This window comes from Apodemus sylvaticus, chromosome 5 (genome assembly GCF_947179515.1).
Source record: "Apodemus sylvaticus chromosome 5, mApoSyl1.1, whole genome shotgun sequence".
NCBI classification, from domain to species: Eukaryota; Metazoa; Chordata; class Mammalia; order Rodentia; family Muridae; genus Apodemus; species Apodemus sylvaticus.
This window is the reverse complement of record NC_067476.1, coordinates 98,021,335-98,047,551: the sequence shown is the minus strand read 5'-3', so window position 1 is coordinate 98,047,551 and position 26,217 is coordinate 98,021,335. Positions and strand designations below refer to the sequence as shown.

Below are 26,217 nucleotides of genomic sequence, written 5' to 3'. Positions count from 1 at the left end.
AAACGCTTCTTAGTTTTGCAGAAGTTAACATCACTTCTTGTTGCCCTCTTCTTTCTTTTTCTCATGCCAGGCTAATAAAGATTTTTTTTGTTTGAAAGAAAATATTTCCTTTGTTCTTAATGTAGCACTAATAGTTTTCAGACTCTCCATTTCTTTAAGCCACACTAAACACCATGAGAAAGTTATTTAAATATACATTTCAATTAATTTTGCATTCTAAATACTTATACATTTGTCATTGTGCTGATTATTGTGAATTAAATTTGGGAAGAAACAATTGAGGTAAAAAGAAATATAGGAGCAAAGAAAAAAGTAAGCATTGTTGGAGGAAAAGTAAAAAAACAGTTAACTATTAGAATGAAAAACATTAATTATGAATCAGGAAGGATTTGTTTAACTTTAAGTAAGGAAAACACGGTACTTATGGGTTACAGCATAGCCCTGTTACTCATACACAAATACAGTCACAGATGAATTCAGGAGTGTAGATGACTAGCTGTCCAAATTAAATGCAATATTAATCAATTACTTATTATCCTATTGTGTCCTGTTTTTTTTTTTTTTCCCAAGACTTCTGCCAAATGTGCAGAGTTTACAGTAGGTTTAGAGACAGCAGCAAGAAGGCTGAGGAATTGAGAAATAGCCCCAGTGAAACAGGGGTGAAGCAGCGGCCTTGTTTAGTCTGGAGAGGCAGAGCTGGAGGGCTTACCAGCAGCCCTCGCATCCATGACAGAACACAGCCCTTTGCAGGTAGAGGTGAACAGCTGGTCTCCGTTTCCTCTGAGGACAGTGCAAACCGTGGAGCCTTAAGTGCAGTCAGTGGGGATTCGAGCAAGATGTTAAGAAGCCTTCCCAACCCCAGGAGAGGTGCAAGGAGAGAACCATCAGGTTTTCTGGATTTAGGCTGTGTTGAATTATGGTTATTAATTATATTTTAAGTCAGAAAGTTGAAGTTGAAAAATAAAAAGGAAAGGACAATCCCCCATGCAGGGCCCCGGAGAGGAAAAGAGTGGATAAATTGTGATCTGGGGCCAGAGACCATATGGCATGAATGAACTGTATCACTTAGGATATTTGGCTGGAAGAAAAGGAAATACAGAATGGGAAAAAAAGGGGGGGGGTGGATACATAAAGAAAAGAAAAAGAAAAAGTATGGGAGGTATTTATAATAAGCAGACTATTTTAACCAGAGTTTTGTTTTTGCTCATGGGAAAAGAATTCTAATTGTCCAAGTGTGTGAGAAACAGTGCTCATTGCTGGTTGACCCTTTTTGTAGAACCGGTGTAGTTAAATATGAGAATCAGGGCCAAGAAGCAGATTGGCCATATTTTATTTCTGCCTTTACAAAACAATACACACAAACCAGAAAGGGGATGAAGTGACTTCTCAAAGCTTTCCCAACCTTTTGATTTTATGACATAAAGGGAAATGGTGACTATGAGTCAGGTAAACAGTACATACATACAACACAAATCAAGGACGAGAAATGTCCACATCAAAGAGGCAGTGTCTGAATAATAATAAATAAATAAATAAATAAATAAATAAATAAATAAAAATAATAATTCCAAATGTCATTGACATTGTTAGCAGGGTAGATATGGACTGAGTGGCCAGTGATGCAGACCTTGTGAAGATCAGTCTAAGGAAGGAGACTCATGGGTTTAAGAAACTTAAAGTCTAAAAAAAAAAAAAAGAAAAGAAAAAGAAAAGAAGCTTAAAGTCTAAGTCTTGCTGAGTGATAAGAACTTTGCTTTTTTAAGGCAGTTATCTCTGGTTGCAAACCTATGGTGCTTGGAATGATCGCGGTTGTAGAAGCACAGACACACTGATGGGCGTTTCACACAGCAAATAGCTCAAGGATGCTCATTAGCTTCTAAGATTATCACCAATGTTGAATTGTTTCAGCCCTCTACAGCTACTTCAACTCCCACAATACTCAGAATTAAGTGTAATTGTTCCAGTTTACTGTCCAACACTCCACTCCCCAATTTCTGGGCTAGTTGTGATCAACGTTTTAGTTACCTGTACTTCTTTGCCTGTTGAAAATGGGTATGACCCTCTTTACCCTAGGCTTGGCTGAGCCGACGCTGGGTTTGTTCACTAGTGTGTTCCATCTAATAGGTTTCACAGTACTCGGCTCTGTTTGTTTTTTTGCTTTGTTTCTGACATAAACTTTTCTTCACCCTAAGTAGCAGCAAATAGAATTATGCTTGAATTTGTCAACATAACAGTTATATATATTTTTTATTTCTGGTACACAGAACTTAATCTAAAAATAGATTGCTGGCCATTTTTTTTTTTTTTACTGCTTTTAAAAACTACATTTTGAATTCACTTGTAAAATGATTTGGATTTGGAAATCTTTCTTTCTGTTTCTCTCTCTTTCTCACTCTTCTCCCTGTCTCTCTGTCTGTCTCTGTCTCTCTCTCCCCCATCTCCCTCTCTCTTTCGACAAAGAAAAGCCTTTTGTTCTGGTCCCTGCCAGTTGCCTTATTCTGTGACTTTCTGCTGTCCCCTAGTGGCATGTTAATCTTTTTGACGATGGTGTGATTGTCCCTGGAACCAATTCTCCCCTCTTCTGTTTTTTGTTTGTTTGGGTTTTTTTCCTTTCCTTTCTGACTCTCATTAGCAGGCTCTTAAACTATTTGTAAACAACCCACGAGTTACCTTTTAGAAGCAGCAAGTACATTCTTCAGCATTCGATCTCTGAGCTCAAGTATACATGTCCAGGGAAGAGAAACCGTCTAGATACATTATCCTGCTCCCCGTCCCTTGTCTTCCCAAATTCAGACTCTCGAAATTCTAACACAAAATTGATGAAAGCAAAATGCTGTCGGCTTTGACTGTTCCTAAATAACAGACGGCGATGAAGCATAATTTGTGACAGGTTAGACTCTTTATGTCAATGGGTTTACAAACAAAAATTATGGTATTGCTTTCCTTTCTTTTTTGAAAGTTCTGCTTGGTTACTTTCATGTTTGTAGATGCTTTTTTAAATGGTGGCATTTGTCAAGAAAAAAAAATACGACAGCATTCTCAATATTTGAAACATTAGATGTAATTTACTTATGTGGAAGGCAGACTCTCATTCATAGTTACCAGGATGATTTAAGAGATATGGTCAAATTTCTCTCTGTCACTTCCCTACCTATACCAGAAACTTTCAATAAATGACAGCTGGATTTTCTATTTACATCTTAAGTCATTAAGCCACATATGTTCAGTTCTAATGTGGTGCGGGTCCATTTCTTAACAAATTCTTTCAGTTTACTGAACTACTCATTTCAAACTGTACGCAATGAAAATGGAATACCTAAGTTTGTCAGAAACCAAAGTTCAGTTTTTAAAATTTAATATTAGCCGATTAAAGACTGTAAACCTGGCTTGTACAACCCCTTTAAAAGATGACTTAAAGCATTACCAAGACTTTACAAGAAAAGAAAAAAAATCCCAACTTGGATGAAATCTAGCCCATTAATTGAACATTAGAGAAATCTGAGCTGAATGCTGAACTAATGATCGCTTGGCTCTGCCTTGTTTGGCACTTGCTGTGGTTTTGACAGTGATCACTTGACTAGTAACACTATTTTCTTTCTGAACTCAAGGGGAAGAGGGTTGGGAGTGGGGGCAGGGGGAAGAAGGCCAAAGCCCAGGTACTCCTATTTCTTGGTAATTCAAGTGTAGTGTGGCCTCGTGGAAAGAAATGAACTAAGCGATAAGGCTCCCTTCAGTGACATGAAGCTTGTTTCTTCAAAGGAAAGTTGATGCAGTTTTTTAAACTGCCTCTATTCTGAAAGGTCAGATTGCTGCCCAATTTAGTCATTTTGTCTGTTTATCCATGCCTCCATTGGGATAAGGCATTACAAAACAAAGCCCTGGATTGCAATCAATCTTGGCCTAAGCGCAAAGTCACTGGACCAATCCTTGGAATCCTGCTCCTATCATGAGGCAGGGGGAAGGAAGGGCTTATGCCTCTTGCGCTTCTTCTCAAGAGGAAAGACAACCCCCCCTCCTAAGCCTTGGTAGGGCTCCTGCTCCCCTTCTTCAGCCTAACCCATCTCTCAAATTCAAATGACATGGTTTTCCAAAAATACAACCTTCATCAAACATCGGAATTTACAGGAGCTATTTTCCACAGAGAAATGCCTGAATTTTTGTTTATTTACGTAGTTTTTGTTGTCTAATTCAGATTGTAAATGTCCTAAAAATGTTCTCCTGGAGTTATTTTTACAACCTCATGGTAAGCTAGGTGTAAATACTGTGACTGCCCCTGGGAATGTAAGACACAACATGTTTTTGACTGATTGCTGGGGGTGAGAATGCCATTTGGAATTTTAATTAATTTTCATTTTAGGTAAAATTACTCTGAAAAATCTTAATTCTAATGAATAAATGGATTTTTAGGGTGGGGGCATTGAAGAGTCTCTTGGATTTAGGCAAAAAATAGAGGATAAACTTTCCTTAAAAAAAAAAATTAAGGCTATGGACAGCCTTAATAAATCTTCTGAAAAGTAATCCAGGATAGTCAGTGGTCTATTCTCTACCGAATTAGTTTTTCCAAAACAATAATAAAGCTGAGCAGTCCTACTTTTTACAACTCTGGAGACTATCTAAACAAAATGAACAGATTTATAGGGCTATTTTTAGCACACGTCACTGCATTACAGTTTACATTCGCTTTTGAACCTTATTTGACATCTCTAGTAGAAAAATACAGGCAGAGCACTCATTAAGACCCTTAGTAAAGACAGTCTCCACAGGGCCGTTACCCCAAAAAACCAAAGTTGAGGTGTGCATCAGAATGTTCTTTTGGACTCTAAGTCACGCGGCTTTGTTTCCATCTGTCAATAAAACTCTGAACCCAAACACAGATCCAGAGGGTCTCTTTATGACCACCTCCCCTACCCCATGCGTTGGTGGTGGTGTGTCCTAAAAACTGAAGCAAAATCACACTTTCACGGTTAGGAATTTTCACAGAGCAACAGGTAAGTTGGCTATGCCCAAGTGACTATTATTTTCCCACAAATTTTAGATTCACTTCCAAGTAAAAGTAACTTGCTGAAAAAGTGAAGCATTGCAACTTTCTGTAAACCACTCTTGATGGGAAAAAAAAAAAAAACATGGAAGAGCTTATGTAATGTTATGAAATATTTCACAGCACAGATTTATGGAAAAACCTCAGTTGCATTTTAAAATACAGTCAGGAGAATTAAGTGTTTGCATTTTGGTTGCCAAATTTCTTCAGCTTTTCCATCCAGAGAGAGAGGTGTGTATTTCCTTTTTGGGCAGTCCTACCCTTACCGGAGGACACAAATGAAGACTCTATTTCCTTTGTATACTGTGGGGGGAAAAATCAGTCAGAGGAAAATACAACAAAGACTAATTCAGATGCAGCTTTAACCATGCTGTCATGTCTTTTCCTCCAATGGGAAGGGGACACTTTCGTAAGGTTAGACTGTCCGGGGAACTAAATTGACACCCTGCTAAAAGTATTATGTGCTTTTATATTAATTGTACTCATGTAAGACTCTACAGTAAGGAAATGCCTTAGCTGTAGACAACATTTATGGAACCTTATAAATAGAGCTCACATTCAAAGGTAAGAAAACAGACAGGAATTTTACACCAACTACCCTCTGATAAGATTATGTTTTCAAAGCAAAAACCATGTCTACAGAATGTTGTGGTGTGGAAATATCCGATTAAACTCTTAGGAAAACAGATTTTTCCACAAGTGACCTCTTTATTTGCCACACCTCGGGGATCTTATTAAAAGTTAGTGTACTGCTTTTAAACCTGAAAAGGGATTCATGTAAAATTGTGGCTTCACAGATTGCTCTCTGAGAACTGAAGAGGAGACGAGAAAATGATACATTTGTACTAAAGCCATTGTAACTGCAGGAAAAATGTCAACGAAGGCACGTGGGGGAGGCTTCAGCATGCTGTAGAGGAGTCAAATGACCTAAGAAAGTAGTTTTATAGCTGGATGAGTGTTTTTAACGAGTTAAACATGTTACTACGGCGACCTTAAAGCCATGCTGTAAACAATAGCTCTGATTAAAAGATTGTCAGGGTCGTTTGTTTAATTTTTTTTTTTTTTGTATTTAAAGTTTTCAATCATCCTATTTGGCTTTGTAGTATGAAGAAATGATATATTTCTAGTGAATTTATCAATTACTAATTAATTTGGTGGTGAGTGCCTAATTTGGGGTTTTATTTAATACAGGGCCAGGTTTAATTTCTGCTAACGCTTGGTTATCCTTGGCCTATTTAACATATGAATTAAACCAAAATATTATAGAAAACTCAATCCATACCTTTTCCTTCCAAGATCATAAAAATAATTTATTGTCGTAATCTCAATTTATAGTTTAGGTAGGCAGAGGGAAAACATGCCTCTGAAGGATCCCCCTCCTCCCCAGCTCCAGGCTGCTCTACTTGCTGTGGGTGTGTGTGTGTGGCTACAAGTTGGTGTAGCTAACACTTAATATGTTGATGTAAGAGAAATGAGCTGCTCTCCATTTAAAAATAATATTTAGATGAGCAAACATGCAAAATCCCCTGAAAATAGATGATTTTGCTCCTTGTAACTTTAACTGAAAAATATGAAAGAAAAAAAAAAAAGAGAGAAACTTAGCCATAAGGCCAATCTATTGCAAGCAGGGACAGATGAGAGATTTTTCAAAATTAAACTGCTAGGAAAAGCAGTTGTGAGACAGTCTGTTTTCTTACTGGGGACGGGAGGATTTGGGGGTATTGTAATTGAAAATGCACACCCATAGCAACTAAATTTTTTTTTAGGATATTTTTGTTTTGTTTTATAAATACCTTTTGAAAAAAATCAAAATGATTAACAATGGTTTGTAATTTTGGTGATCTTTCCAGTTCTGGTGGATTTAGTTCAAATTTTAAAACATTGCTTTATGTGTTGTGTATTTTTGCCCATAAAGCATTCTCCAAATGGTAGTTATTTATGTGAATAAAAGAACAAAGCACGGAAATATGGCTTTTCTTCCTACTCCATTATTGAAACGGAATATGATCATTAGCCAGGGCCGGGGTTTAGTCGCAACACTTTGAAAAATAGCCTAAATGAATAGGTGTCAAATTAATCAAGAATGGAACGATTGCATTATTTTCAAAAACTATATATACCATTAGGGGGTTTCGGCTATAAATAATTGTTATGAAGAAAAGAGGAGGTTTCATCTTAAAAAAATTAGCATACGCCACCTCTTTAGGGTGTTAAAAAGATTGAGCGCTCAACAAGGATTTGTGAAAATCATGACCAGGGAAGCAGGATTATAATAACATCTCATGACTAAACCTGACCTTAGAGATTGATGCTGCTGTAACAGGGTCATTCTTCCACTGACTTAGTGTGGGTATGCCTTGCCTTTGTAACCTGGGAAAAGGGTCTCTGAAATCAAATCACAGAATTCTTTTCCATCTGCAAAGATACCTCACTTCCAAAGCAAACTTTATGTCGTCCCAACTCCTTCTTCTGTTTTCTCTTTACTACTCAAGTCAGAGACAAAGGATATTTTCTCAGGCATTGATTTTTTTCCCCCACCCTCTTGTGGTTAATAAGAATCCTGGAGAGATCCTGCAGGTTGAAATGCATATACAACTCAGTTTTCATTAAAAAATAACAAAAAACAAAAAAACAACAAAAAACCCCACCTAGTTTATAGTAGAATAGAAATTGTTTCAAACACTTTGTCATGTAGTTCACGTATCTAGGTATATTTTTAATTAAACACTGGTCTACCAATAAGCAAATAATAGAAGTTAGTGGAGAAGCAGTGGATCTCAGGCTGACAGTGCCTCATTTATCTTTGTCCTAACTAGACAATGGAAAATGACACTCTGCTGTTGTTTTCTCTGCGTTAAGATTTCCTTCTTAAACAAATGCAGTTGAGGTGGTTTGTTTCTCCACAGCCTGGCACACACGGCCAGTGGCCAGAGTTTTGTCTAGTCTTCATCCAGAGAGAGGATTAATCTTGGTGATGGTGCAAACGAAATGTATGTCTGGGGTCAAAGTGCATACTGCCTTTTGGGATCTGCATTACATTAATGTCATTTTTGGGTTCCTGACGTTAATCAAAACCAACACCATAAAGCGTCACTTAGCTAATTTGTGTATTATTGTCAATGTTACCATTAATTATGCGTTTGTGAGGAAAAAGAGGATTAATGAGATGTCACAGGTAATTTACAATGATCAGGCTCCCCAGGACATTAAGAAAACACTAGTTGGGTAAGATTACCAGGCAATCATATGCAAGAAGCAGAGGTCTTTGCTGAGGCACTACACTGATACTGTCCATCACTATCAAAATGCCTCTTCAATCAGCAATTCCTAACTTTTACATATCATGCTCATATGAAGTGTTTGCTTTAGCCAAAAGTACCCAGAATTCACATTTTAATGGCGAAGAGTCTTTTGTTCAGGTGTCTCCCACTCTAAGTACAGAGGATAAACTTTCATTTCCCTTGAGAGGTGGGCAGTCACAGACAGTTAACTCTCTACCATGCCCCAGGAACTTGGGTTCACATTTAATATCCCTAAGACACCATTTTTGGTGGTTTGGATGGTTGTGTTTAAATTAGACATACAAACTCTCTATTTTTTTCTCCCCCAACTTAGTTCTCAGAGTCATGTAAATAAATTAATTTTTGTGTTCTCTCTTTCCTTTTCTGGAAGGGACATGTAATCTATAGTGTAAGTATTATATTGGTGTGATACATATGAAACAGCACAGAAGTACAGTCCTGTTCTATGGTCTGAAGAAACACAAGTGCTGGGCCTCATTGGTCCAGGCAGTGAATTGAATCAAGCTCGGGGTCAGTGGTCAGAAAGAGGTAGGCTCAGCCTGGAATCTAAGAACCGAGTTTAGTAGGAAGCTAGGAGTCTGGTAGCAGAGGTTCTGCTGGAAAGATATTGAAGTGTTAGAGTCAGCAGGCAGGACAAGCTTCCAAGTAACCAGCAGACAGAATGATGGGAAGAGCAGAGAGAAGACCAACTCTGTGATATTTATTTAACAGAACCTTCTTTATTTGTTGATCACACCCTGGGAGAAATCATGGTGACTATGTTCTATAGTGCACAGCAAAGCCAGACATGACCCATGGAGTTCAGAGCTCAGGGTCTCCGTACCAAAAGCAGTTTTCTGTTGGAAAGGATTGCTGTGCCATACAAGAGGGTCATGGATGCCAACAGAGGTAGTCATTGGAAACACTGTTTCCTGCTTTGGTTTGAATTGTCCGTGAACTCATTTCATCTGAGCCTTGGTTTTAATTTATTCATGGACATGACTGTATATGATGAAACACAGGATTATGAATGTCTGTGCTCCCACATATATGTGAAATCTAACTTTAAAGTCTAGCTCTGGGAGACTGAGAAAGTTACTCAACTTCCCTCTGTTAGTCTCCTCACCTGTGGAATTATAAAGCTTGGTCAACTCGGTAATGAGGATTTAAGGCGATAATGAGTGTAAATCACTTAGCATGGGGCTCAGCACACAGTCAGGGTTTATAAGGTGATGCTTTCCAACCTTAAAATTTTATCAGAAACACCTGTGGAACTTCAAAAATGACAGCTTTTTGGCTCACGCTCCAAACCTATCAAATCTTCATGCTTATGGGCACTCTCAATGTGCAACCTAGGTGAAAACCACTGTAATCAAGATTAGACGTGTTTATTGTTTGTTATTATCAGTTGCTGTTGTTGAAATAGCCAAAAAGTTTTTATCTGATGCATAGTCAGACCTGTATTTGAGTTGTTACGGTGCCTCAGAAGCTGGACTGGAATTGTGCAGCAGAATTATATGAACTAAAGCTACATTACAATCAGTATGTGTGTGTTCACATGTGTGAACGCATAGACTGCATGAGTGGAAATGACTGGCCTTATATGAAAGCTGAATTTAAGAAACGTTGTCTATGTAGTAGAAGAAGGTCAAACCATAAGTGAGCTGAATCCAACCATCCATTAACAAATGAAAATAAAACATTTATTACATTGTCTACTCTCAGGGTTTTTTTTCATATTTATGATATATCACAAGGAGATTTCCCCATTGGGATAAAATTTCACAAGCAGAAAGAGAGGAGAGAGAAGTTAAAATAACAATGGTTTATTAAGTTGGCATTGTTAGGCTGACCATACAGGTTGTGGAAAAATATAATTCATTTCTTCTTCTTTTTTTTTATTGGCTCTACAAAGTAATAGCTTAGCATACCTATTAGTTTATCTTGTAAGTAACCTTTGCACTACTTTCTGAGTTGGTTGCTTTCCAGAAAGCAGTGTGCTCAGTGGAATAACCCTGAGAGATCTTTACTAGCATACTGAAGGAGAAGACACTAGCGTGACTAGCTTTCATTCTGGCCTTCATTTTATGAGTTTGAAATGTCTTCTTGTATTATCATGGTTCTGACTAAAATTAGAGACCTATCTATGAATGAATCTTATTCATATTCTTAAATTAAATGGCACTTTTTCCCTTTTTCATCATAGAATATTGTGAAGTAGCATTATCAAAATATTTTGGGCTGAAGAAGCTTGTTGAATGCTTAGGTGTTATTCATAGGAGATTGTTGTTTTTGGTATTGTTTTAAAATGGCAATATGAGGAACTGAGCATAAGAACCGACCCACTGGAAAGATTTAAGACTTGTAAATTTGTCTATGCTCATGTTTTGGTTTTCTTGGTGTTTCTGTTGCTTTTTGTTTTGTTTTATTTTTTGTTTTTGTTTTTTTGTAAATGCATCACAGTGGCAGAGGCTGGATTGCTAAGGTATCTAACTAAGGAGCAAAAAATTCTATTCAGGTACCCACACAAATTTCTCTTCAATACAATTATGAAAATACTTCTCTCCAGACAGTGGTGGCTCATGCCTTTATTCCCAACACTTGAGAGGCAGATGCCAGAAGATCTCTGTGAGTTCAAGACCAGTATAGTCCACAGAGTGAGTTCCAGGACAACCAATGCTATATGGAGAAACTTTATCTTTAAAAGCCAAAACAAACAAACAAACAAACAAACTACTACCACCAACAACAATAACAAAACCCTTATGACCTCAAGATTGGTGTGCTTTTATTTTCATGTCAAAGAAAAAAAAATAAGTATCATAGCATTTACATTCTCTGAACTGCTGGTCCTAACATTTCAGATAATCTAGATCACGTGGTTCTACCTTGTCAAGGAAACATCATCAAACCCATCATTTACTTATGGAGTATAAAGCCATGTTCCTTTGACATTGCCATAGAAGAGTCCTGTCTGATTTCGTGTGTATTCTGTCATCACAATTCTGTTACATGGCTTAAGACATGGTCTCCGAATATTCCTAATACATTTATGTTGTCCTTTCTTCTTGTAATCATATTACTTCAGACCACCTTACAAGTTGAATATTTATTAATCCAATAAGTATTTATTCAGTTCTGTACAAAAATTTGTGGAGAATGGTTGGTTTAGAATATTATCATTCCTATACTTTGATATATCAATGTACCTTTTTCTTCTTGGTACATTTTCTAAGTCCCTTACAAGCCCCTCTGTGTGTCTGGATCAATTGATTAAAACCAGGAAGCATCCCTAATATTAGATTTCCAAGTATGATGCCTAATCACTGTCAAGTTGGCAGGATTTGGAGTCACCCAGGGGACATTTCTCAGAGCATGTCTGTAACAGTGTTAGCAGAGGTTTAAGTGGGGAGGAAAAAGAAGTACCCTGAACATGGCAGCACCATCCCATAGGTTGGTGGTTCTGACTACATATAGGAGCCATGGGAAAGGTAACTGAGCCACAAATTTCATTGTGCTCTGATACCTGACTGTGGATATGATGGGGCCAGCTGCCTTGTGACATTTTCATGCCTCCCACACAATAGACTTTACTCCCCAAAACAAAAGCTCAAATAAATAAACCATTCCTTATGTTTCCTTTTGTCACAGCAATGAGAAAGGTAACTACTACACCAATAACGCCATCAAAAGCTTCTGAAAACCATCTGACTTCTTCAGAACCTTCCGCAGCCACTACCAGCAACTCATCATGCAAATGGCTAGAGTTGCTATGCAGACTACATTATTTCCTGTTTTCTTCAGTGTGCAGTGAAAGTCTATCAGATACGTCCTCAAGATTTTCCCGAACATCACCCTAAACCCTGCAGTAAGCCAGCGGATCTCTGAGTTTTGTTTGGTTATTCTCCATAGACACAGTCAGGTTCTATCAACTGCTCCAGTACTAGCTCTGTGGGAAATGGAAATTGTTAGCAGCATAGCTAGATTGGTGTTGACTGTCTCATCTCTAGGATTAGTTAGGGACCAAAATAAGAGAGACTCAATAACATTGGAGGAAAAAACTGGATGCATTAAGAGAACATAGTATTAAGTATGAGAAACTTGAATTTCTTCAGAATTGAACTATAAGACAGTAGCAGTTCCTCTTTGATGTAGGAAACATAAGGAATGATAATATTCTAAACCAACCATTCTCCACAATTTTCCATACAGTGTAGCAAGTAAATGTTCTCAAAGCATATGTCCTAGAGATTTTGGAAATTTCAACCACTTTGGCCCATGGTGCAAACTACACTGAGACTGAAAGTGAAGAATGACTTTCAAACAAAAAATAATTTTTCCTGTGTGAAAAATGGTCTGAATTTATAGACATGGCTGCTGCCCAATTTGTCTTTGAAGTTCCAGGACCTGACATTTCTAGCACATAATAGGCCAGAACTCAATAAATACTTATTGGATGAATAAATATTCAACTTGTAAGGTGGTCTGAAGTAATATGATTACAAGAAGAAAGGACAGCATAAATGTATTAGGAATATCCGGAGACCATGTCTTAAGCCATGTAACAGAATTGTGATGACAGAATACACACGAAATCAGACAGGTCAGCATGGCATGGATGTGCACTTGCCCCTACAAAATGAATAGGTGATTTTCTTTAACACACACACACACCAAAACACAAGAAAAGGCAAGTTTGGAGAGTGGAGAGGCTACTTAGTGGTCAAGAACACATGCCATGCTGTTCTTGCAAAAGACCTGACTCCAGCTCTCTGCACTCACACCATGCAACTCACAACCACTTATAACTCTAGCTTCTGGAGCGCCAATGTCCTCTTCTAATCTCTTTGAGCTCCTGAATAAACATGGTCCATACTGACACCCAGATAAACACTTAAAATAAAAACAAACCTTAAAAAAAAAAAAACAAGTTTGAGATTGAGTGTCCATGGGTGTCCAAAGACTGTATCAGATCCTCTAAACCGTAGGTGTGGATGGCTGTGAGATGCCAGGTGGGTACTGGGACCTGACCCAGATCTGCAAGAGCAGAGAGTGTTCTTAGCCACTGAGCCATCACTCCAGCCACTATGTTTTATATATTTCAATATGCAATCCCATAGACAGTGACTATCACACTCATTTTGGGATTTTAAGTTTATCAAAATAAATAACTCCATTCTAAGATTAGGATAACTAGTTAATAAGTCAGAGCACAAAAGATGAATAAAAGGAAGAAAATGTCGTATCCAAGAAACCATCTAGGAAGCCAAGCCTAACTAGTTCATAATATGACCATAACCATTATTTCAAATATTTTGGTCTTTTTCATCTGTATGCAACTAGATTAGGATCCCCCTTAAAAATGAAATATAGGAGCTGGAGTGATTGCTTAGAGGTTAAGACAATCAGTGCTTTTGCTTGCAGGGGATCTGAGTCAGGTCCCAGTACTCATATGGTAGCTCACAGCCACCCGGAACAGCAGTTCAGGGGCCATGATACAGTCTTTGGACATCCATGGGCACCAGTCATGCCTGTGGTACACATTCAAACATGCAGACAAACCACTCACAGATGCAAGAATAAATAAATCTAAAGCAAAAGACAAAACAGCTATTGTCTCATCTTCCAAGATGTCCTACATGCAGGAAGGGATGCAAATATTCTCCAGGTTCTAACTTCCTTACCTGAATGTGCTGATCTTCCTTGTACATATAAAACATAAAAATAATACATATGAGGCCCTCACCCTCTCTTTCCATCTTTAAGGTGGTAGAAGCATTGACTTTCCAAGCTCTAAATAATTCTCCTTTGCTTTTGCCTGGGACCTGCTAGCCTTCTGTATACTGGCTGGTTCTAATATTTATTTTGCTTTATTTTTAGATCTTGGGCTCCTCTGCTGATTATCACCAATTGCCTCATTCAGATGTTTGGTTTTTAAACAATGGTGAATTGAAGTTTGATTTCATTCAACCTTCCAGTAACTTTATACCATGACAGACTCGACAGAGTAGCTAGCTCTCTCTGGTAAGATCTCCCCACTTCCATGTGCTCTCTTTCATAGCAGAGATAAGGGTGTATTAAAACAGCATTTCCTTAAAGTGTTTTCTCTCTCCCACACTCCCCCATCACCTTCCTTTACCTCTCTCTCTCTAATCATTCTCCTTAACATCATTTCTCAAAAACATGGGGGTTCTGAGGTTCTTAAGTTTGTAGAAATGAAGAAATCTGTTCTAGGTGATTAGAAGTTAAGAGTTCACAGCACAAAAGGTAACAAATAGGAAGAAAATTTGGTAATCAAGAAACAGATGAAATTTCAGTATGATTCTTTTTCTCATTTACTAAATTTGTATCTTCTTGCACTGAGACTTCTACTCACATATGACCAGCTATGCTGTTTTAAGCATGATTATTTAAAAATAATTTGTTCAGAGGAATTTTTTCTTACAATCTAGAGTTAGATTTCTCATTTATACTTATGTTTTTTATAGATGAAATGACTGTGTAATTATCAATCTAGCCATAGATAAACTTGAAACTGACTGTTGTGCTGAGAATTGTATTGCAACTCTGGGGCAGTGCCTTGCACACGGCTCCTTCGGATTCTAAGTCTCATAGCCCAGTTTAGCTAACCCCTCACTCATGCTCCCTGGGGATGAACTCAAGGCTCAGTTCTAATGAACTGAATACAGCAAAAGCGATAAGCTCTGCTTTTAAAATCAGCCTGCAAAGGGGCCATGATTTCTGGCTCTCTCTCCTATCTTCTCCTTCTCAGACTTGCCCTGAAGGCAGCATTGAGGAACCGTAAGCCTAGTGGGCAGCCCAACTGGACAATGAATGATACTTTGCAAAGTGGCCAGGAGTGACCTGAGACCCGCTTCAGACCAGCAGTAGACCTGGAAACAGGTTTTTCCCTAGTCTAGCTCTGAGATCCAGTCTCTGATGACACGCTAATAACAATCTCATGGAACAATTTGAACCGAGAGAGATACAAATAGAGCATGCCTCGTGTTGAAAGCCAGTTTTATTCTGAGCTGTTTTGTTAGACAGCTACATATAGCTGATACAGTTCTTGTCACCCAGACATAGTTTGCTGCTGGGTTGGAAATTTGGGCCAGGGCCAGTCAGATCTTGAACAGTGTGTGAGAAAAAGCCTCAATCTTGAACCTCTGACAATATTTCACCTGGGTCTTATAAATTAAATCTAACAAGAGCATATTAGCAACAAAACGTTCAGTTAGCTTTGATAGTATTCTCAGCAAAAATGCCGAGATTAAGATGTCTTCAATGTCGCACATGCTAAGGCTGAAGCATTGTGATTTCCCATGGTAGCATCCTTTTATGTGCATAGTTTCCATCTTCTCAGACTTACAATGGGCACCACATATAGCAAACGTGTACACTAATTTGATCTGAGACAGGATGCCCTTCCACTGCTTTAAATGAAGTTCTGAACACCCCCCCCCCCAAGGACTTTTTATAGGTATCTTCTTCCACTCTGTGCCCATGAGTATATGATCACACTTCTCTTTTCTCCTTTATAGAAGTGAAGCATGACATCTTCTACTTCAAACTTTGGTTCCACTGGCTTAGGAACTCTTATTATACACAGATCCTTAGATTGTGCAAGACTTTCTCAAGCAAGTTTGGCCATCTGATATTAACGTAAAGGCAAATACCCTTCTGCAAAGCCTTGAGCTAAATCCATTTTAGTATTTTTGCTTGTATTGTTGAGGAAAAAATCATTACCTACCCTGAAGGAATTCTTGTTCACGTGTAATGGAGAAAAAGGTGCTTATAATTTTAAGTGTCTAAAGATATTTGAATCAAGACAGCAGCTAAAGGTGCAAAGTTATGTTGTTTAATAGATAGTATTCCTTTGAAAGTGAATATGATTAAATATTTTCACATGTTGATAGTGCATGTATGCAATCTTATCCCTAATTTAACAGTACCCAGTTTTTATGTCATTGCACTGAAGATGAAATCTAATTGACATATGCCTGGCAATGATGTTTAAATAAACAAAAATTAAATTAAAAAATGTAAGCAGTTAGATAAGGGTTATGAACTAGAGTCTTTGTAAAGCCTTATGTTAAGGCTTAGTGAAATGGAGGGTACCATAGGGCAGTGCTTTTGATCCTACTGGATTATATTATTTACCAGGATTTGAGGTGTTAGTGGTATTAAGGTACATGATTCTAAGCCTAATCATTGCAGCTGTCATTACTTCATAAGACACATATGCCTCCTTTAAAATTAACATCCTGAGAGGTTACTCAGTAGTTAGGAACTCTACCTGCTTTTACAGAGGATCCAAGTACAGTTTCCAGCACTCACTTTTGTCAACTTATAATCACCTGTAACTTCACCTGTAGGCAACCTGACAACCTCGTTGGCTTCTTCCTGTATTTGTATATATATACATTTGTATATCAGTCTACCCCATGAGCCACATAATTAAAAAATAAATCTTAAAGAAATATAAACTGTATAAATAAAAGTCATCACTAGAACAGTCATGTATATGAATAGGATGACACGCTTGGTAGGTGATAGGCTTTGAAGAGAGACTCTGATCTGAAGTCTCTCACTTTATGGTACACCACAGAGTTCTAAGTTCCAAGCTGTCTTGTAATCTTAAGGGTTTTTCAAGAAGCTACACATTTTCACCAGGTTAAGCCTGATCCAAAGAGGACTTAACGGATAGCTCATTAGCAGGGATTAATTAGTTTATTTGAATAATTGTTACTCATTGTTATGCAGCAGGAAAAAGGCCTTGGGCAATATGACACAGTCTAGGTCAGGTTTGACAGCAGTGGTTAAACTGAACAAAGTGTACTTAGAGTTACTAAAGAGGGTACCCCTCTATCTCTGTTCCTCACACACAGACATTCTGATAGTTTAGAAGTGGAGGGACCAGGTCATACCAAAATAATGACATAATTGCGTATGGCTGGCATTTTTTATTTTTTCTTTGTTAAATACAAACAACTCATCAAGAAAGACAATATAATTCATTTCTGTACAGGGAGATTTTCTGTTATATGAACACCTTAATTTTAATGACAACTTAGTTTTATTAGATTGACTGATGATGGCTTTTCAAGAGAATATTCTTTGATTTCATTGTTATAGTTTCTATAATTTATTAATGGGTTTCAAGTTTGTAAAATTGGACCCTCATAATTCTTGGTCATTATTATTCCACTCATGGATCTCTAAATGAATTAATTAACCCATCATTAATGCAATGAGCTAGGCCATCATGGGCCCTCTACTCTCTGTGAAGATGAGGTGTCTCTCCATCTGGCACTGCGGTTGTCCTCAGAGAAGCCTCTTCCTGATTAACAAAGTCATCCTCCCAAGCTCTCCAATCACTGTTCTTTGCTTTGCCTTTATATTGAACGTTTTCATTCACACATTCTTTTTAGATAATAATGGTTTGAGTGTGGCATTTCATACGTGTACGTAGGGTATTTTGATCATCTTCTCCCCTCATCCTCTTACCCGATCTTGCTCTCTGTTCACTTGTGCCAATCTTCTTGCCAAGCAAGCCCCTTCTACTTTCCATGTCATACTTTTTGTGGCCTGCGCTCTTATTAAGGTTGTTTAGAGGAATATGGCACCACACCAGTGGCTACCCCCCTGAAGCAGATGTCTCTCCTCCCACACCAAGCATTACTACACCCCATTAGCTGGGCGCTGATGGGGTCAGTCTTATGTAGATCTTGTGCAGGCAATCACAGCTGCTTTGAGTTCATGTGTGCAACAGCCACAGCATACTTGGAAATCAGCTTTCTGCATCACTCTTTCCACTTTCTCTAGCCCTTACAGTCTTTACAGTCTTTCTAACTCTTCTTTCTGATGGTCCACGAGCCTTGTGAGATTACAGATGTCTCACGTGTGGGTGGGCATTTGGTCATCATTTGTTCTCTGTTGTTTGATCAGTTTTGAGTCTCTGTAAGTTACTGTTAATCACTGAAAAAAGAAATTTCTGGGCCTAAGCTAACATTTTTCTGATTTTAAAAATCGCATCATATAATCTAAATGTATTTCCAAAATATATGAACCTATTTTTCATTTTAGCTATTAAAATTTTATTTATTTTATTTTATGTGTGCTTATATGTGCCTGAGTATATGTATCATGAACATTTTTGCATGCAGGGGTGGTGATCAGAGTATAGGATCTCCTAGAACTGGAGTCACACATGGTTGTGAACCAACATATGGGTGCTGGGAACCTAACCTAGGTCTCTGTAAGAACAGCAAATGCTCTTAATTACAGAGTCATCTCTCCAGCCCCTACTTTAGTTTTATTCATTTTTAACTTTAAAAGATTCATGCTTTATGTAGATATTTGTGATGTATTTTTAACACAAACCTTTATAGGCAAGTCATATTGTACATGCTAATAATATACGTTCTCTCATGTAAGGACAATCGTGGCTCACAGTTCAGTCTTCTGCAAAGAGAACAATATAGTATCTGGAATGGCTCAGTTGTGGTAGTGGGGAATTGTAACATGGTTTCTTCATCTCTGTGTATCAGGAAGCGGAAGTCTGGACCAGAAGTAAGGTTAGGTGTAGCTCCCAAAGACCCGCCTCTAATAACATACAACAGGTGTCAAAAGACTTTAGTTTCTCTAAAGTGCACCAGTTAGCTAGAACTCAGGCTTTCAAACACAAGGACCCATGGAGGACATTTTCAATACAAAATAATAAACACGAAGTATAATAAAACTATTTTGAAATTTAAAATCATAGAGAGAATACCCTTTTTCTTTCTTCCCTGGCCGTTCTCCTATCTAGTGCCCTCCTTGCTTTTTCTCCCCGTCCCTATTGTTAATCTTGTTCTCTCTTCTGCTCTCAGGATTTGCAAGAGAAGAATTGTATGATATATTTACCCCTGCAAGTGCAGTAAGTACTGCTAACTATTTCTTTGACAGATTTTCAGCTGTGCTCCCATCTTTATGCTACTTGCCCGAGGACACTGGGAAAAGGGTCAGCACTGTGAGAAGTACAGATAGAAAGTAAGCATCTTTTGCAGTAAACAGACATGTTCATTTATGAGGAATTGACATATTACTTTAGTATAAAGTCTGTCATTAGCTGAAGGGCTTGTCAAACAGCCACTTTCTGGAGTCCATCCCCAGAGTCTACACTTCATTACATCTAGGTGGAGCATAGTTATTCGCATTCAAATCAGTTTCTAGTTTATGCTGATACTGCCACACTTTACCTAAGAGATGTGATTTTAATCTATTTCACACAGGCTCCAGCTGTCTATACCAAATACTGTTTAAGTGTGCCAAGATAAGCACCTATTACAATTATGCAATAGATCTTTTTGTATCAAACATAATGTTTCTCAGATTTCCAGCTTGTGGGAATTTATTAAATTCTATAGAATGCTTTCTTGTGTAATAGCATGTATGGACCAGGAAGGATGGTCTAAGAAAAATAATGACCTCACCCAGAGATTCTTACAGGCAGTTTTCCTAGAGAGCAGTGCATCTTCATGGCATGTCCTACACAGCTGTATACTCGGTTCTCTTCTCCAGTTCACAAACACTACTGATTTGCATATGCTAGACTGTTACACTCTTCCCTACAAACCTCTTTTCTTAGAAGAAACACAGCTTCTGTCAAAACAAGACTTTAAAAATATTTACCAAGTTGTAATAAACAACATTCCTCAAATATGCTGTATGCATTTTTTTAAATTAAAAATCCTCACGAAGGGCAACATGAGCTTTTTATTTTTACACATTAGGCTCTGTATCTTTGTCAACAGAAGCAAACTATGTGGTCAGTGTGGCTCATGAAAATAGAGATGTTTTATATTTAATCTGAAGAATATATATATATATATATATGTTATTTAGATATAGATAGATAGATAAAACTATCTTTTCAGAAAAACCTGTTCCTAGGTGACAATGTTTATATTTATTCAGCACCCTGAATGAGGTTTTATAAAGTGAATGGAAATATGGTAGATCAAGTCATATTGCCTGAAACAAATAACAGCCATGCTAGTCTCATACATTTGACATGATGTTTAATTTGTTTATTAATTTGAAGAGTAAAGTAAGTAAACATTTTGACAGTAAATTCCTTCTGTACCGTGACTAAGACAGCTTGGAATGTTGGGCAGTGCATCTGTGAATTACAGTTGGCCCTGAGCCTCCTGACCATGTACCCTGTGAGTGTCCTAACAGCAATGGCACACAGACTGTGTTTTCAGGGTTTGTGAGCTGATGGATTACCTACCCCAGAGTGCATAAGAAACAGATACCAGGATAAATAGCAGAAGAAAATACAGTATGAATTAAATATAAATCACTGGAAGATAATAGGTAAGAATTTCTGGTCATCTGCTTTACATGAAAGCCACTAGTTTAGTAACCTTAAGGCTATTATATAGAAAAATGTTCTACTTTATCTGTGTCTCCTCCTTATGTGTTTTTTAATCAATATTAATTCTGTGTCTTTTTTCTCTCTTCACCTTTTTTCCTATTGTTTTTCCCTACTTCTGTTTTCCTCCTTTTTGTTCTATGGATTCCTTTTTGGACTTTGTCTGCTTATTGTCTCTCTTTTATGTCTCTTACCTATGCAGCAGCGGTGTTGGAAAGTATAGATAGCATGCCAGGATCTCTCCTGAATTGCCTCAGGGAAGGGAAGCAAGAAAATGTAACAGTGAATGAAGAAAATGAACTCTGGACTGGTTTGGCATGTCACTCAGTGGTAGAACATACCTAGCCCAAATGAGGTCCTGAGTTCAATCCCTAGAACTGAAAGAAACAATAAGCACAGATGGACCCTTCCCCCAGCCTTGAGGAGGTTAATCAGACCTTGTTTGTCACAGTTTCCTAGCCCACCTGGGGTGGAGTCTTCTGAACAGGTGAAAGTCTCCTGTATTCCTGCAAAAACAAGACTGCTTGCTGAAGCTTGTTTTGAAACAAGAACTCAGCTGAAACTAAGGATGGGTCTTTACCTATATAAATGCAGAACTGAAAATTAAACTTTGAGCCTGTCTTAGTCAGGATTTCTATTCCTGCACAAACATCACGACCAAGAAGCAAGTTGGGGAGGAAAGGATTTATTCAGCTTACACTGTGGAAAGAAACATTGCTGTTTATCACCAAAGGAAGTCAGGACTGGAACTCAATCAGGTCAGGAAGCAGAAGCTGATGCAGAGGCCATGGAGGGATGTTTCTTACTGGCTTGCTTCTCGGTCATGATGTTTGTACAGGAATAGAAAGCCTAAGACAGAGCCTTAATCAGAACTTTTGTCTTAGCTCCATTCTTCTCTCGCCCCCTTACCTTAATTCCAGCCTCTCTTTCAGGTAAACCCAGTTTGCCCGTGACTGCTGGATGGTTACACACAGAAATAAAACAAAACATAACAAAACAAAACAAAAAAATTGGTGACTGGAGTGACTCACTTCTTCACAGAGTTGGAAAAAGCAATTCTCAAATTTATCTCGAAAAACAAAAAACCCAGGATAGCTAAAACTATTCTCAACAGTAAAAGAACTTCTGGGGGTATTAGTATCCCAGACCTCAAGCAATACTACAGAGCAATAGTGTTAAAAAACTGCATGGTATTGGCACAGGGACAGGCACACTGAAACTAATAGAAAAGAGACTGGGGAATACCAGAACACAGAAATATTATGAGACTGCTTTCATTTTTTTAAAATTTTTAAAATTTATTTTCTATATTCTGTGAAAAACTGAGTTGGGATTTTGATGGGGATTGCATTGAATCTGTTTATTGCTTTTGGCAAGATGGCCATTTTAACTATATTAATCCTGCCAACCCAGGAGCATGGCAGATTTTTCCATTTTCTGAGGTCTTCTTCAATTTCCTTCTTCAGAGACCTGAAGTTCTTGTCATACAGATCTTTCACTTGTTTGGTTAGAGTCACACCAAGATACTTTATATTGTTTGTGGCTATTGTGAAGGGTGTCATTTCCCTAACTTCTTTCTCAGTCTGCTTATCCTTTGAGTATAGGAAGGCAACTGATTTGCTTGAGTTGATTTTATAACCTGCCTCTTTGCTGAAGTTGTTTATCAGCTGTAGGAGTTCTCTGGTGGAGGTTTTTGGGTCACTTAAGTATACTATCATGTCATCTGCAAATAGGGATAATTTTACTTCCTCCTTTCCAATTTGCATACCTTTGACTTCCTTATGTTGTCTAATTGCTCTAGCTAGGACTTGAAGTACTATAATGAAAAGATATGGAGAGAGAGGGCAGCCTTGTCTAGTCCCTGATTTTAGTGGGATTGCTTCAAGTTTCTCTTCGTTTAGTTTGATGTTGGCTACCAGTTTGCTGTATATTGCTTTAATTATGTTTAGGTATGGGCCTTGAATTCCTGTTCTTTCCAAGACTTTTAGCATGAAAGGATGATGAATTTTGTCAAATGCCTTTTCAGCATCTAATAAAATGATCGTATGGTTTTTTTCTTTGAGTTTGTTTATGTAGTGGATTGCACTGATGGATTTCCATATATCGAACCATCTGTGCATCCCTGGGATGAAGCCCACTTGATCATGGTGGATGATCGTTTTGATGTGTTCTTGGATTCGGTTGGCAAGAATTTTATTAAGTATTTTTGCATCGATATTCATAAGGGAAATTGGCCTGAAGTTCTCTTTCTTTGTTGGATCTTTGTGTGGTTTTGGTATCAGTGTAACTGTGGCTTCGTAGAATGAGTTGGGTAGTATTCCTTCTGTTTCTATTTTGTGGAACAGTTTGAAGAGTATTAGTGTTAGGTCTTCTTTGAAGGTCTGATAGAATTCTGCACTGAAGCCATCTGGTCCCGTGCTTTTTTTGGTTGGGAGACTTTCTATGACCCCTTTTATTTCTTTAGGAGTTATGGGCCTGTTTAGATGATCTATTTGATTCTGAATTAATTTTGGTGTTTGGAAATTGTCCATTTCGTCCAGATTCTCCAGTTGTGTTGAGTATAGGCTTTGGTAGTAAGATCTGATGATTTTTTGGATTTCCTCAGTTTCTGTTGTTATATCTCCCTTTTCATTTCTAAGTTTGTTAATCTGTATACTGTCTCTGTGCCCTTTGGTTAGTCTGGCTAAGGGTTTATCTATCTTGTTGATTTTCTTGTTGAAAGTCAATTTTATCTGATTTTAGAATGGCTACTCCGGCTTGTTTTTTGAGACCATTTGCTTGTAAAATTGTCTTCCAGACTTTCACTCTAAGGTAGTGTTTGTCTTTGACACTGAGGTGTGTTTCCTGTATGCAGTAAAATGTGGGATCCTGTTTACATATCCAGTCTGTTAGTCTATGTCTTTTTATTGGGGAATTGAGTCCATTGATGTTAAGAGATATTAAGGAATAGTGATTATTACTTCCTGTCATTTTTGATGTTATCTTTTATATTTGATTGGTTATCTTCTTTTCGGTTTGATGAAAGAAGGTTACTATCTTGTATTTTCCAGGGTGAGTTTCCCTCCTTCTATTGGTATTTTCCTCCTATTGTCCTTTGCAGGGCTGGGTTTGTGGTAAGATATTGAGTGAACTTGGTTTTGTCATGGAATATCTTGGTTTCCCCATCTATGGTGATTGAGAGATTTGCTGGGTATAGAAGTTTTGGCTGACATTTGTGTTCTCTTAGAGTTTGCATGAGATCTGCCTAGGATCTTCTAGCTTTCATAGTCTCTGGTGAGAAGTCTGGTGTGATTCTGATAGGTCTTCCTTTATATGTTACTTGGCCTTTTTCTCTTACTGCCTTTAATATTCTTTCCTTGATTAGTGCATTTGGGGTTTTGATTATTATGTGACGGGATGTATATCTCTTCTGGTCCAGTCTGTTTGGAGTTCTTTGGCTTCTTGTATATTCATGGGCATCTCTCTATTTAGATTAGGGAAGTTTTCTTCCATAATTTTATTGAAGATATTTTCTAGCCCTTTAAGTTGTAAATCTTTGCTCTCATCTATGCCTATAATCCTTAGGTTTGGCCTTCTCAATGTGTCCTGGATTTCCTGGATGTTTTGGGTTACAAGCTTTTTTCATTTTGCATTTTCTTTGACCATTGAGTCCATTGTTTCTATGGTATCTTCAGCATCTGAGATTCTTTCTTCTATCTCTTGTATTCTGTTGTTGATATTTGCATCTATGGTCCCTCATTTCTTCCCAAGGTTTTCTATCTCCAAAGTTGTCTCCCTTTGAGAATTCTTAGTTGTTTCTACTTCTGTTTTTAGATCCTAAATGTTTTTGCTCAGTTCCTTCACTTGCTTGTTTGTGTTTTCCTGTAATTCTTTGAGAGATTTTTGTGTTTCTTATTTCATGACTTCTGCCTGTTGATCAAATTTCTCCTGTACTTTTTAAAGTGATTTTTGCATTTCCTCCTTATTGGCTACTATCGTTTGACCCATGTTCTCCTGATTGTCTTTAAGTGATTTTTGTGTTTCCCTTGTAAGGGCTTCTAGCTTTATGTCCTTCATGTGTTCTTGTAACAGCATCACGACCAGTGATTTTACATTCAAATCTTGCTTTTCTGGTGTGTTGGGGTATCCAGGACTTGCTATTAAAGGAGAATTGGGTTTAGATGATGCCATATTGCCTTGATTTCTGTTAGTAACATTCCTATGTTTGCCTTTTGCCATCTAGATCTCACTGGTGTTAGTTGGTCTTGTTGTCAATGCAGGACTCACCCTTGCAAGATGCCTCCCTGCAGCTGGCCTCCAGATTCACCACTGGCCCTCTGCACTGCTTGGGGACGGGGCACATGGCCCAGGCTGCTTCAGATCCAGAGGTGGTGACCTGGAAGCCTCCCGCCAGTGGCCTCCGGATGGATCCTGTGGCCTCCGGATAAATCCTCCACTTTACCGGGCCAGAGGGACTCACCCGAGCAAGGTGCCTCCCTATGGTCGTCTCCTGATGCACTGCCGGCCCTCTGCACTGCTTGGGGACCGGACGGGTAGCCCAGGCTGCTTCTGATCCAGAGGTGGTGACCAGAAGGCTCCTGCCAGAAGCTGACTGCTTTCGTTTTAATTCCTGGTGTGGGATATGAGGTTGCTTCAGATTGCCCACAGCAGCTGACTATGATTTGTCTTGTGCTGTCTCAGTGGTGTGATTTTGCCAGTAGCAGATAGTTTCTGGGATTGTGTTTGGAATTCTGGGCACCGTTCAGATGCTATATACATGCTAGGGCTCTGAGAGGCCCGGTGAGTTGTTGGTTAGTTGTTGGTTGTCCAGTTTGTAAAGTAGTCATGCACAAAGAAATTAGATATTCTGGTGGGGAAGACCAAACTTGGCCCAAGGAATTCAATTCACCTAATGAGCAGGAAGTACTCTAATGATAAATTTACCCCCTTTCCAACCCTTGACTATAGTCAAGGTTATTTTTTCCTTTCCTCTCTATCCCATTTTTCTGTCTTATTTAGTGTCGCAACATTGAAAGGGTAGAAGAAAAGGAGTGTGTGTGTGTGTGTGTGTGTGTGTGTGTGAAAGAACCCATAAAGTATCAAAAAACATCATACCATAATGCTATGGTTTATCTTTAAGCAGATGTCAGATCATCTAACTTGAGTTTCCTGCTCAACTTATTCTCTGATAAACTAGGCTCTCCATGAAGTATTACTTATACAATCAGTCCGGAAAGCGCCTTGCTATGTGTACTTCCAATTGCTGTCAGCATTTAGGCTATATTGATTACCAGCAAAAATATTCCTAATTTCAATCAACCAATCATGAATCAATCCATTCATTCACAGATTCATTCAAGAACTTACAAAATGCTGAATGTTTCATTCCTTTATTCCTTTAAAGGGAAGGCCAGAAATTAACATGAAAGTAAACTGAAATACTTCCTTGTTCCTCCTGGATTTCTTCACTCCTTCCATGAGGTATCCTGCCATTCATTTCC

The 26,217-nt window shown here is 38.2% G+C and overlaps 1 long non-coding RNA gene across 5 annotated transcripts in view; it reads left to right on the top strand.

The window, feature by feature from the left end:
* LOC127685723 (uncharacterized) overlaps window positions 1–25,790 on the top strand; it is an 89,990-nt gene extending 64,200 nt beyond the window's left edge. For 2 of the 5 annotated variants that reach the window (XR_007977916.1, XR_007977912.1), the window contains exons 4-8: window positions 11,971–12,187; window positions 14,200–14,343; window positions 19,191–19,237; window positions 20,568–20,679; window positions 24,960–25,790. This is a non-coding gene — a long non-coding RNA (uncharacterized LOC127685723). Of the gene's footprint in view, window positions 1–11,970; window positions 12,188–14,199; window positions 14,344–19,190; window positions 19,238–20,554; window positions 20,680–24,959 lie in introns of all 5 variants that reach the window. The other 3 variants (XR_007977914.1, XR_007977915.1, XR_007977913.1) reach the window with 3 other exon arrangements.
* The last annotated feature ends 427 nt before the right edge of the window (window positions 25,791–26,217 follow it).